Below are 15,025 nucleotides of genomic sequence, written 5' to 3' on the forward strand. Positions count from 1 at the left end.
TCCAGGTATCACAGTGTCGATGTCACACTCAAGGTGTCACAGTGTCGATGTCACACTCCAGGTGTCACAGTGTCGATGTCACACTCCAGGTATCACAGTGTCGATGTCACACTCCAGGTATCACAGTGTCGATGTCACACTCCAGATATCACAGTGTCGATGTCACACTCTAGGTATCAGAGTGTCGATGTCACACTCCAGGTATCACAGTGTCGATGTCACACTCCAGATATCACAGTGTCGATGTCACACTCCAGATATCACAGTGTCGATGTCACACTCTAGGTATCAGAGTGTCGATGTCACACTCCAGGTATCACAGTGTCGATGTCACACTCCAGGTATCACAGTGTCGATGTCACACTCCAGGTATCACAGTGTCGATGCCACACTCCAGGTATCACAGTGTCGATGTCACACTCCAGGTATCACAGTGTCGATGTCACACTCCAGGTATCACAGTGTCGATGTCACACTCCAGATATCACAGTGTCGATGTCACACTCCAGGTATCACAGTGTCGATGTCACACTCCAGGTATCAGAGTGTCGATGTCACACTCCAGGTATCACAGTGTCGATGTCACACTCTAGGCATCACAGTGTCGATGTCACACTCCAGGTATCACAGTGTCGATGTCACACTCCAGGTATCACAGTGTCGATGTCACACTCCAGGTATCAGAGTGTCGATGTCACACTCCAGGTATCACAGTGTCGATGTCACACTCCAGGTATCACAGTGTTGATGTCACACTCCAGGTATCACAGTGTCGATGTCACACTCCAGGTATCACAGTGTCGATGTCACACTCCAGATATCACAATGTCGATGTCACACTCCAGGTATCACAGTGTCGATGTCACACTCCAGATATCACAGTGTCGATGTCACACTCCAGGTATCACAGTGTCGATGTCACACTCCAGGTATCAAAGTGTCGATGTCACACTCCAGATATCACAGTGTCGATGTCACACTCCAGATATCACAGTGTCGATGTCACACTCCAGGTATCACAGTGTCGATGTCACACTCCAGATATCACAGTGTCGATGTCACACTCCAGATATCAGAGTGTCGATGTCACACTCCAGGTATCACAGTGTCGATGTCACACTCCAGGTATCACAGTGTCGATGTCACACTCCAGGTATCACAGTGTCGATGTCACACTCCAGATATCACAGTGTCGATGTCACACTCCAGGTATCACAGTGTCGATGTCACACACCAGGTATCACAGTGTCGATGTCTCACTCCAGGTATCACAGTGTCGATGTCACACTCCAGATATCACAGTGTCGATGTCACACTCCAGATATCAGAGTGTCGATGTCACACTCCAGGTATCACAGTGTCGATGTCACACTCCAGGTATCACAGTGTCGATGTCACACTCCAGGTATCACAGTGTCGATGTCACACTCCAGATATCACAGTGTCGATGTCACACTCCAGGTATCACAGTGTCGATGTCACACTCCAGGTATCAGAGTGTCGATGTCACACTCCAGGTATCATAGTGTCGATGTCACACTCTAGGTATCACAGTGTCGATGTCACACTCCAGGTATCACCGTGTCGATGTCACACTCCAGGTATCACAGTGTCGATGTCTCACTCCAGGTGTCACAGTGTCGATGTCACACTCCAGGTATCACAGTGTCGATGTCACACTCCAGGTATCACAGTGTCGATGTCTCACTCCAGGTGTCACAGTGTCGATGTCACACTCCAAGTATCACAGTGTCGATGTCACACTCCAGGTATCACAGTGTCGATGTCTCACTCCAGGTATCAGAGTGTCGATGTCACACTCCAGGTGTCACAGTGTCGATGTCTCACTCCAGATATCACAGTGTCGATGTCACACTCCAGGTATCACAGTGTCGATGTCACACTCCAGATATCACAGTGTCGATGTCACACTCCAGGTATCACAGTGTCGATGTCACACTCCAGGTGTCACAGTGTCGATGTCACACTCCAGGTGTCACAGTGTCGATGTCACACTCCAGGTATCACAGTGTCGATGTCACACTCCAGGTATCACAGTGTCGATGTCACACTCCAGATATCACAGTGTCGATGTCACACTCCAGGTATCACAGTGTCGATGTCACACTCTCGGTATCAGAGTGTCGATGTCACACTCCAGGTATCACAGTGTCGATGTCACACTCCAGATATCAGAGTGTCGATGTCACACTCCAGGTATCACAGTGTCGATGTCACACTCCAGGTATCACAGTGTCGATGTCACACTCCAGGTATCACAGTGTCGATGTCACACTCCAGGTATCACAGTGTCGATGTCACACTCCAGGTATCACAGTGTCGATGTCACACTCCAGGTATCATAGTGTCGATGTCACACTCTAGGTATCACAGTGTCGATGTCACACTCCAGATATCACAGTGTCGATGTCACACTCCAGGTATCACAGTGTCGATGTCACACTCTCGGTATCAGAGTGTCGATGTCACACTCCAGGTATCACAGTGTCGATGTCACACTCCAGATATCAGAGTGTCGATGTCACACTCCAGGTATCACAGTGTCGATGTCACACTCCAGGTATCACAGTGTCGATGTCACACTCCAGGTATCACAGTGTCGATGTCACACTCCAGGTATCACAGTGTCGATGTCACACTCCAGGTATCAGAGTGTCGATGTCACACTCCAGGTATCATAGTGTCGATGTCACACTCTAGGTATCACAGTGTCGATGTCACACTCCAGGTATCACAGTGTCGATGTCACACTCCAGGTATCACAGTGTCGATGTCTCACTCCAGGTGTCACAGTGTCGATGTCACACTCCAGGTATCACAGTGTCGATGTCACACTCCAGGTATCACAGTGTCGATGTCTCACTCCAGGTGTCACAGTGTCGATGTCACACTCCAAGTATCACAGTGTCGATGTCACACTCCAGGTATCACAGTGTCGATGTCTCACTCCAGGTATCAGAGTGTCGATGTCACACTCCAGGTATCACAGTGTCGATGTCACACTCCAGGTATCACAGTGTCGATGTCACACTCCAGGTGTCACAGTGTCGATGTCACACTCCAGGTGTCACAGTGTCGATGTCACACTCCAGGTATCACAGTGTCGATGTCACACTCCAGGTATCACAGTGTCGATGTCACACTCCAGGTATCACAGTGTCGATGTCACACTCCAGATATCACAGTGTCGATGTCACACTCCAGGTATCACAGTGTCGATGTCACACTCCAGGTATCACAGTGTCGATGTCTCACTCCAGGTATCACAGTGTCGATGTCACACTCCAGGTATCACAGTGTCGATGTCACACTCCAGGTATCACAGTGTCGATGTCACACTCCAGGTATCACAGTGTCGATGTCACACTCCAGATATCACAGTGTCGATGTCACACTCCAGATATCACAGTGTCGATGTCACACTCCAGATATCAGAGTGTCGATGTCACACTCCTGGTATCACAGTGTCGATGTCACACTCCAGATATCACAGTGTCGATGTCACACTCCAGATATCACAGTGTCGATGTCACACTCCAGATATCACAGTGTCGATGTCACACTCCAGATATCACAGTGTCGATGTCACACTCCAGGTATCACAGTGTCGATGTCACACTCCAGGTATCACAGTGTCGATGTCACACTCCAGATATCACAGTGTCGATGTCACACTCCAGGTATCACAGTGTCGATGTCACACTCCAGGTATCAGAGTGTCGATGTCACACTCCAGGTATCACAGTGTCGATGTCACACTCCAGGTATCACAGTGTCGATGTCACACTCCAGGTATCACAGTGTCGATGTCACACTCCAGGTATCACAGTGTCGATGTCACACTCCAGATATCACAGTGTCGATGTCACACACCAGAGATCACAGTGTCGATGTCACACTCCAGATATCACAGTGTCGATGTCACACTCCAGATATCAGAGTGTCGATGTCACACTCCAGGTATCACAGTGTCGATGTCACACTCCAGATATCACAGTGTCGATGTCACACTCCAGGTATCACAGTGTCGATGTCACACTCCAGATATCACAGTGTCGATGTCACACTCCAGATATCAGAGTGTCGATGTCACACTCCAGGTATCACAGTGTCGATGTCACACTCCAGGTATCACAGTGTCGATGTCACACTCCAGGTATCACAGTGTCGATGTCACACTCCAGATATCACAGTGTCGATGTCACACTCCAGGTATCACAGTGTCGATGTCACACTCCAGGTATCAGAGTGTCGATGTCACACTCCAGGTATCATAGTGTCGATGTCTCACTCCAGATATCACAGTGTCGATGTCACACTCCAGGTATCACAGTGTCGATGTCACACTCCAGATATCACAGTGTCGATGTCACACTCCAGGTATCACAGTGTCGATGTCACACTCCAGGTGTCACAGTGTCGATGTCACACTCAAGGTGTCACAGTGTCGATGTCACACTCCAGGTATCACAGTGTCGATGTCACACTCCAGGTATCACAGTGTCGATGTCACACTCCAGGTATCACAGTGTCGATGTCACACTCCAGATATCACAGTGTCGATGTCACACTCCAGGTATCACAGTGTCGATGTCACACTCCAGATATCACAGTGTCGATGTCACACTCTCGGTATCAGAGTGTCGATGTCACACTCCAGGTATCACAGTGTCGATGTCACACTCCAGATATCAGAGTGTCGATGTCACACTCCAGGTATCACAGTGTCGATGTCACACTCCAGGTATCACAGTGTCGATGTCACACTCCAGGTATCACAGTGTCGATGTCACACTCCAGGTATCACAGTGTCGATGTCACACTCCAGGTATCAGAGTGTCGATGTCACACTCCAGGTATCATAGTGTCGATGTCACACTCTAGGTATCACAGTGTCGATGTCACACTCCAGGTATCACAGTGTCGATGTCACACTCCAGGTATCACAGTGTCGATGTCTCACTCCAGGTGTCACAGTGTCGATGTCACACTCCAGGTATCACAGTGTCGATGTCACACTCCAGGTATCACAGTGTCGATGTCTCACTCCAGGTGTCACAGTGTCGATGTCACACTCCAAGTATCACAGTGTCGATGTCACACTCCAGGTATCACAGTGTCGATGTCTCACTCCAGGTATCAGAGTGTCGATGTCACACTCCAGGTATCACAGTGTCGATGTCACACTCCAGGTATCACAGTGTCGATGTCACACTCCAGGTGTCACAGTGTCGATGTCACACTCCAGGTGTCACAGTGTCGATGTCACACTCCAGGTATCACAGTGTCGATGTCACACTCCAGGTATCACAGTGTCGATGTCACACTCCAGGTATCACAGTGTCGATGTCACACTCCAGATATCACAGTGTCGATGTCACACTCCAGGTATCACAGTGTCGATGTCACACTCCAGGTATCACAGTGTCGATGTCTCACTCCAGGTATCACAGTGTCGATGTCACACTCCAGGTATCACAGTGTCGATGTCACACTCCAGGTATCACAGTGTCGATGTCACACTCCAGGTATCACAGTGTCGATGTCACACTCCAGATATCACAGTGTCGATGTCACACTCCAGATATCACAGTGTCGATGTCACACTCCAGATATCACAGTGTCGATGTCACACTCCAGATATCAGAGTGTCGATGTCACACTCCAGGTATCACAGTGTCGATGTCACACTCCAGATATCACAGTGTCGATGTCACACTCCAGATATCACAGTGTCGATGTCACACTCCAGATATCACAGTGTCGATGTCACACTCCAGGTATCACAGTGTCGATGTCACACTCCAGGTATCACAGTGTCGATGTCACACTCCAGATATCACAGTGTCGATGTCACACTCCAGGTATCACAGTGTCGATGTCACACTCCAGGTATCAGAGTGTCGATGTCACACTCCAGGTATCACAGTGTCGATGTCACACTCCAGGTATCACAGTGTCGATGTCACACTCCAGGTATCACAGTGTCGATGTCACACTCCAGGTATCACAGTGTCGATGTCACACTCCAGATATCACAGTGTCGATGTCACACTCCAGATATCACAGTGTCGATGTCACACTCCAGATATCACAGTGTCGATGTCACACTCCAGATATCAGAGTGTCGATGTCACACTCCAGGTATCACAGTGTCGATGTCACACTCCAGATATCACAGTGTCGATGTCACACTCCAGATATCACAGTGTCGATGTCACACTCCAGATATCACAGTGTCGATGTCACACTCCAGGTATCACAGTGTCGATGTCACACTCCAGGTATCACAGTGTCGATGTCACACTCCAGGTATCACAGTGTCGATGTCACACTCCAGGTATCACAGTGTCGATGTCACACTCCAGGTATCACAGTGTCGATGTCACACTCCAGGTATCACAGTGTCGATGTCACACTCCAGGTATTACAGTGTCGATGTCACACTCCAGGTATCACAGTGTCGATGTCACACTCCAGATATCAGAGTGTCGATGTCACACTCCAGGTATCACAGTGTCGATGTCACACTCCAGGTATCACAGTGTCGATGTCACACTCCAGGTATCAGAGTGTCGATGTCACACTCCAGGTATCACAGTGTCGATGTCACACTCCAGGTATCACAGTGTCGATGTCACACTCCAGGTATCACAGTGTCGATGTCACACTCCAGGTATCACAGTGTCGATGTCACACTCCAGGTATCACAGTGTCGATGTCACACTCCAGATATCACAGTGTCGATGTCACACTCCAGGTATCAGAGTGTCGATGTCACACTCCAGGTATCATAGTGTCGATGTCACACTCCAGGTATCACAGTGTCGATGTCACACTCCAGGTATCACAGTGTCGATGTCACACTCCAGGTATCAGAGTGTCGATGTCACACTCCAGGTATCATAGTGTCGATGTCACACTCTAGGTATCACAGTGTCGATGTCACACTCCAGGTATCACAGTGTCGATGTCTCACTCCAGGTATCACAGTGTCGATGTCTCACTTCAGGTATCACAGTGTCGATGTCACACTCCAGGTATCACAGTGTCGATGTCACACTCCAGGTATCATAGTGTCGATGTCACACTCTAGGTATCACAGTGTCGATGTCACACTCCAGGTATCACAGTGTCGATGTCACACTCCAGGTATCACAGTGTCGATGTCTCACTCCAGGTGTCACAGTGTCGATGTCACACTCCAGGTATCACAGTGTCGATGTCACACTCCAGGTATCACAGTGTCGATGTCTCACTCCAGGTGTCACAGTGTCGATGTCACACTCCAAGTATCACAGTGTCGATGTCACACTCCAGGTATCACAGTGTCGATGTCTCACTCCAGGTATCAGAGTGTCGATGTCACACTCCAGGTATCACAGTGTCGATGTCACACTCCAGGTATCACAGTGTCGATGTCACACTCCAGGTATCACAGTATCGATGTCTCACTCCAGATATCACAGTGTCGATGTCACACTCCAGATATCACAGTGTCGATGTCACACTCCAGGTATCACAGTGTCGATGTCACACTCCAGGTGTCACAGTGTCGATGTCACACTCCAGGTGTCACAGTGTCGATGTCACACTCCAGGTATCACAGTGTCGATGTCACACTCCAGGTATCACAGTGTCGATGTCACACTCCAGGTATCACAGTGTCGATGTCACACTCCAGATATCACAGTGTCGATGTCACACTCCAGGTATCACAGTGTCGATGTCACACTCCAGGTATCAGAGTGTCGATGTCACACTCCAGATATCACAGTGTCGATGTCACACTCCAGATATCACAGTGTCGATGTCACACTCTAGGTATCAGAGTGTCGATGTCACACTCCAGGTATCACAGTGTCGATGTCACACTCCAGGTATCACAGTGTCGATGTCACACTCCAGGTATCACAGTGTCGATGTCACACTCCAGATATCACAGTGTCGATGTCACACTCCAGGTATCACAGTGTCGATGTCACACTCCAGGTATCACAGTGTCGATGTCACACTCCAGGTATCACAGTGTCGATGTCACACTCCAGGTATCACAGTGTCGATGTCACACTCCAGGTATCACAGTGTCGATGTCACACTCTAGGTATCACAGTGTCGATGTCACACTCCAGGTATCACAGTGTCGATGTCACACTCCAGGTATCACAGTGTCGATGTCACACTCCAGGTATCACAGTGTCGATGTCACACTCCAGGTATCACAGTGTCGATGTCACACTCCAGGTATCACAGTGTCGATGTCACACTCCAGGTATCACAGTGTCGATGTCACACTCCAGGTATCACAGTGTCGATGTCACACTCCAGGTATCAGAGTGTCGATGTCACACTCCAGATATCACAGTGTCGATGTCACACTCCAGGTATCACAGTGTCGATGTCACACTCCAGATATCACAGTGTCGATGTCACACTCCAGGTATCACAGTGTCGATGTCACACTCCAGATATCACAGTGTCGATGTCACACTCCAGATATCACAGTGTCGATGTCACACTCCAGGTATCACAGTGTCGATGTCACACTCCAGATATCAGAGTGTCGATGTCACACTCCAGGTATCACAGTGTCGATGTCACACTCCAGGTATCACAGTGTCGATGTCACACTCCAGGTATCACAGTGTCGATGTCACACTCCAGATATCACAGTGTCGATGTCACACTCCAGGTATCACAGTGTCGATGTCACACACCAGGTATCACAGTGTCGATGTCTCACTCCAGGTATCACAGTGTCGATGTCACACTCCAGATATCACAGTGTCGATGTCACACTCCAGATATCAGAGTGTCGATGTCACACTCCAGGTATCACAGTGTCGATGTCACACTCCAGGTATCACAGTGTCGATGTCACACTCCAGGTATCACAGTGTCGATGTCACACTCCAGATATCACAGTGTCGATGTCACACTCCAGGTATCACAGTGTCGATGTCACACTCCAGGTATCAGAGTGTCGATGTCACACTCCAGGTATCATAGTGTCGATGTCACACTCTAGGTATCACAGTGTCGATGTCACACTCCAGGTATCACCGTGTCGATGTCACACTCCACGTATCACAGTGTCGATGTCTCACTCCAGGTGTCACAGTGTCGATGTCACACTCCAGGTATCACAGTGTCGATGTCACACTCCAGGTATCACAGTGTCGATGTCTCACTCCAGGTGTCACAGTGTCGATGTCACACTCCAAGTATCACAGTGTCGATGTCACACTCCAGGTATCACAGTGTCGATGTCTCACTCCAGGTATCAGAGTGTCGATGTCACACTCCAGGTATCACAGTGTCGATGTCTCACTCCAGATATCACAGTGTCGATGTCACACTCCAGGTATCACAGTGTCGATGTCACACTCCAGATATCACAGTGTCGATGTCACACTCCAGGTATCACAGTGTCGATGTCACACTCCAGGTGTCACAGTGTCGATGTCACACTCCAGGTATCACAGTGTCGATGTCACACTCCAGGTATCACAGTGTCGATGTCACACTCCAGGTATCACAGTGTCGATGTCACACTCCAGGTATCACAGTGTCGATGTCACACTCCAGATATCACAGTGTCGATGTCACACTCCAGATATCACAGTGTCGATGTCACACTCCAGGTATCACAGTGTCGATGTCTCACTCCAGATATCACAGTGTCGATGTCACACTCCAGGTGTCACAGTGTCGATGTCACACTCCAGGTATCACAGTGTCGATGTCACACTCCAGGTATCACAGTGTCGATGTCACACTCCAGATATCACAGTGTCGATGTCACACTCCAGGTATCACAGTGTCGATGTCACACTCCAGGTATCACAGTGTCGATGTCACACTCCAGGTATCACAGTGTCGATGTCACACTCCAGATATCACAGTGTCGATGTCACACTCCAGGTATCACAGTGTTGATGTCACACTCCAGGTATCACAGTGTCGATGTCTCACTCCAGATATCACAGTGTCGATGTCACACTCCAGGTATCACAGTGTCGATGTCACACTCCAGGTATCACAGTGTCGATGTCACACTCCAGATATCACAGTGTCGATGTCACACTCTAGGTATCAGAGTGTCGATGTCACACTCCAGGTATCACAGTGTCGATGTCACACTCCAGATATCAGAGTGTCGATGTCACACTCCAGGTATCACAGTGTCGATGTCACACTCCAGGTATCACAGTGTCGATGTCACACTCCAGGTATCACAGTGTCGATGTCACACTCCAGGTATCACAGTGTCGATGTCACACTCCAGGTATCAGAGTGTCGATGTCACACTCCAGGTATCATAGTGTCGATGTCACACTCTAGGTATCACAGTGTCGATGTCACACTCCAGGTATCACAGTGTCGATGTCACACTCCAGGTATCACAGTGTCGATGTCTCACTCCAGGTGTCACAGTGTCGATGTCACACTCCAGGTATCACAGTGTCGATGTCACACTCCAGGTATCACAGTGTCGATGTCTCACTCCAGATGTCACAGTGTCGATGTCACACTCCAAGTATCACAGTGTCGATGTCTCACTCCAGGTATCAGAGTGTCGATGTCACACTCCAGGTATCACAGTGTCGATGTCACACTCCAGGTATCACAGTGTCGATGTCACACTCCAGGTATCACAGTGTCGATGTCACACTCCAGGTATCACAGTGTCGATGTCACACTCCAGGTGTCACAGTGTCGATGTCTCACTCCAGGTATCACAGTGTCGATGTCACACTCCAGGTATCACAGTGTCGATGTCACACTCCAGGTGTCACAGTGTCGATGTCTCACTCCAGATATCACAGTGTCGATGTCACACTCCAGGTATCACAGTGTCGATGTCACACTCCAGGTATCACAGTGTCGATGTCACACTCCAGGTGTCACAGTGTCGATGTCACACTCCAGGTGTCACAGTGTCGATGTCACACTCCAGGTATCACAGTGTCGATGTCACACTCCAGGTATCACAGTGTCGATGTCACACTCCAGGTATCACAGTGTCGATGTCACACTCCAGATATCACAGTGTCGATGTCACACTCCAGGTATCACAGTGTCGATGTCACACTCCAGGTATCAGAGTGTCGATGTCACACTCCAGATATCACAGTGTCGATGTCACACTCCAGATATCACAGTGTCGATGTCACACTCCAGGTATCACAGTGTCGATGTCACACTCCAGGTATCACAGTGTCGATGTCACACTCCAGGTATCACAGTGTCGATGTCACACTCCAGGTATCACAGTGTCGATGTCACACTCCATGTATCACAGTGTCGATGTCTCACTCCAGGTATCACAGTGTCGATGTCTCACTCCAGGTATCACAGTGTCGATGTCACACTCCAGATATCACAGTGTCGATGTCACACTCCAGGTATCACAGTGTCGATGTCACACTCCAGGTATCACAGTGTCGATGTCTCACTCCAGGTATCACAGTGTCGATGTCTCACTCCAGGTATCACAGTGTCGATGTCACACTCCAGGTATCACAGTGTCGATGTCACACTCCAGGTATCACAGTGTCGATGTCACACTCCAGGTATCAGAGTGTCGATGTCACACTCCAGGTATCACAGTGTCGATGTCACACTCTAGGTATCACAGTGTCGATGTCACACTCCAGGTATCACAGTGTCGATGTCACACTCCAGGTATCACAGTGTCGATGTCACACTCCAGGTATCAGAGTGTCGATGTCACACTCCAGGTATCACAGTGTCGATGTCACACTCCAGGTATCAGAGTGTCGATGTCACACTCCAGGTATCACAGTGTCGATGTCACACTCCAGATATCACAGTGTCGATGTCACACTCCAGGTATCACAGTGTCGATGTCACACTCCAGGTATCAGAGTGTCGATGTCACACTCCAGGTATCACAGTGTCGATGTCTCACTCCAGATATCACAGTGTCGATGTCACACTCCAGGTGTCACAGTGTCGATGTCACACTCCAGATATCACAGTGTCGATGTCACACTCCAGGTGTCACAGTGTCGATGTCACACTCCAGATATCACAGTGTCGATGTCACACTCCAGGTATCACAGTGTCGATGTCTCACTCCAGGTATCACAGTGTCGATGTCACACTCCAGGTATCAGAGTGTCGATGTCACACTCCAGGTATCACAGTGTCGATGTCACACTCCAGGTGTCACAGTGTCGATGTCACACTCCAGGTATCACAGTGTCGATGTCACACTCCAGATATCACAGTGTCGATGTCACACTCCAGGTATCACAGTGTCGATGTCTCACTCCAGGTATCACAGTGTCGATGTCACACTCCAGGTATCAGAGTGTCGATGTCACACTCCAGGTATCACAGTGTCGATGTCACACTCCAGGTGTCACAGTGTCGATGTCACACTCCAGGTATCACAGTGTCGATGTCACACTCCAGGTATCACAGTGTCGATGTCACACTCCAGGTATCACAGTGTCGATGTCACACTCCAGGTATCACAGTGTCGATGTCACACTCCAGGTATCACAGTGTCGATGTCACACTCCAGGTATCACAGTGTCGATGTCACACTCCAGATATCACAGTGTCGATGTCACACTCCAGATATCACAGTGTCGATGTCACACTCCAGGTATCACAGTGTCGATGTCACACTCCAGGTATCACAGTGTCGATGTCACACTCCAGGTATCACAGTGTCGATGTCACACTCCAGATATCACAATGTCGATGTCACACTCCAGGTATCACAGTGTCGATGTCACACTCCAGGTATCACAGTGTCGATGTCACACTCCAGGTATCACAGTGTCGATGTCACACTCCAGGTATCACAGTGTCGATGTCACACTCCAGATATCACAGTGTCGATGTCACACTCCAGATATCACAGTGTCGATGTCACACTCCAGGTATCACAGTGTCGATGTCACACTCCAGGTATCACAGTGTCGATGTCACACTCCAGATATCAGAGTGTCGATGTCACACTCCAGGTATCACAGTGTCGATGTCACACTCCAGGTATCACAGTGTCGATGTCACACTCCAGATATCACAGTGTCGATGTCACACTCCAGATATCAGAGTGTCGATGTCACACTCCAGGTATCACAGTGTCGATGTCACACTCCAGGTATCACAGTGTCGATGTCACACTCCAGGTATCACAGTGTCGATGTCACACTCCAGATATTACAGTGTCGATGTCACACTCCAGGTATCACAGTGTCGATGTCACACTCCAGGTATCAGAGTGTCGATGTCACACTCCAGGTATCATAGTGTCGATGTCACACTCCAGATATCACAGTGTCGATGTCACACTCCAGGTATCACAGTGTCGATGTCTCACTCCAGGTGTCACAGTGTCGATGTCACACTCCAGATATCACAGTGTCGATGTCACACTCCAGGTATCACAGTGTCGATGTCACACTCCAGGTATCACAGTGTCGATGTCACACTCCAGATATCACAGTGTCGATGTCACACTCCAGGTATCAGAGTGTCGATGTCACACTCCAGGTATCACAGTGTCGATGTCACACTCCAGGTATCACAGTGTCGATGTCACACTCCAGGTATCACAGTGTCGATGTCACACTCCAGGTATCACAGTGTCGATGTCACACTCCAGGTATCACAGTGTCGATGTCACACTCCAGATATCACAGTGTCGATGTCACACTCCAGGTATCACAGTGTCGATGTCACACTCCAGGTATCAGAGTGTCGATGTCACACTCCAGATATCACAGTGTCGATGTCACACTCCAGGTATCACAGTGTCGATGTCACACTCTAGGTATCAGAGTGTCGATGTCACACTCCAGATATCACAGTGTCGATGTCACACTCCAGGTATCACAGTGTCGATGTCACACTCCAGGTATCACAGTGTCGATGTCACACTCCAGGTATCACAGTGTCGATGTCACACTCCAGGTATCACAGTGTCGATGTCACACTCCAGGTATCAGAGTGTCGATGTCACACTCCAGGTATCACAGTGTCGATGTCACACTCCAGGTGTCACAGTGTCGATGTCACACTCCAGGTATCACAGTGTCGATGTCACACTCCAGGTATCACAGTGTCGATGTCACACTCCAGGTATCACAGTGTCGATGTCACACTCCAGGTATCAGAGTGTCGATGTCACACTCCAGGTATCACAGTGTCGATGTCACACTCCAGGTATCACAGTGTCGATGTCACACTCCAGGTATCACAGTGTCGATGTCACACTCCAGGTATCACAGTGTCGATGTCACACTCCAGGTATCACAGTGTCGATGTCACACTCCAGATATCACAGTGTCGATGTCACACTCCAGGTATCACAGTGTCGATGTCACACTCCAGATATCACAGTGTCGATGTCACACTCCAGATATCACAGTGTCGATGTCACACTCCAGGTATCACAGTGTCGATGTCACACTCCAGATATCACAGTGTCGATGTCACACTCCAGATATCACAGTGTCGATGTCACACTCCAGGTATCACAGTGTCGATGTCACACTCCAGATATCACAGTGTCGATGTCACACTCCAGATATCAGAGTGTCGATGTCACACTCCAGGTATCACAGTGTCGATGTCTCACTCCAGGTATCACAGTGTCGATGTCACACACCAGGTATCACAGTGTCGATGTCTCACTCCAGGTATCACAGTGTCGATGTCACACTCCAGATATCACAGTGTCGATGTCACACTCCAGATATCAGAGTGTCGATGTCACACTCCAGGTATCACAGTGTCGATGTCACACTCCAGGTATCAGAGTGTCGATGTCACACTCCAGGTATCATAGTGTCGATGTCACACTCCAGGTATCACAGTGTCGATGTCAAACTCCAGGTATCACCGTGTCGATGTCACACTCCAGGTATCACAGTGTCGATGTCTCACTCCAGGTGTCACAGTGTCGATGTCACACTCCAGGTATCACAGTGTCGATGTCACACTCCAGGTATCACAGTGT

Source organism: Heptranchias perlo, chromosome 5 (assembly GCF_035084215.1).
Source record: "Heptranchias perlo isolate sHepPer1 chromosome 5, sHepPer1.hap1, whole genome shotgun sequence".
Taxonomy (NCBI): domain Eukaryota; kingdom Metazoa; phylum Chordata; class Chondrichthyes; order Hexanchiformes; family Hexanchidae; genus Heptranchias; species Heptranchias perlo.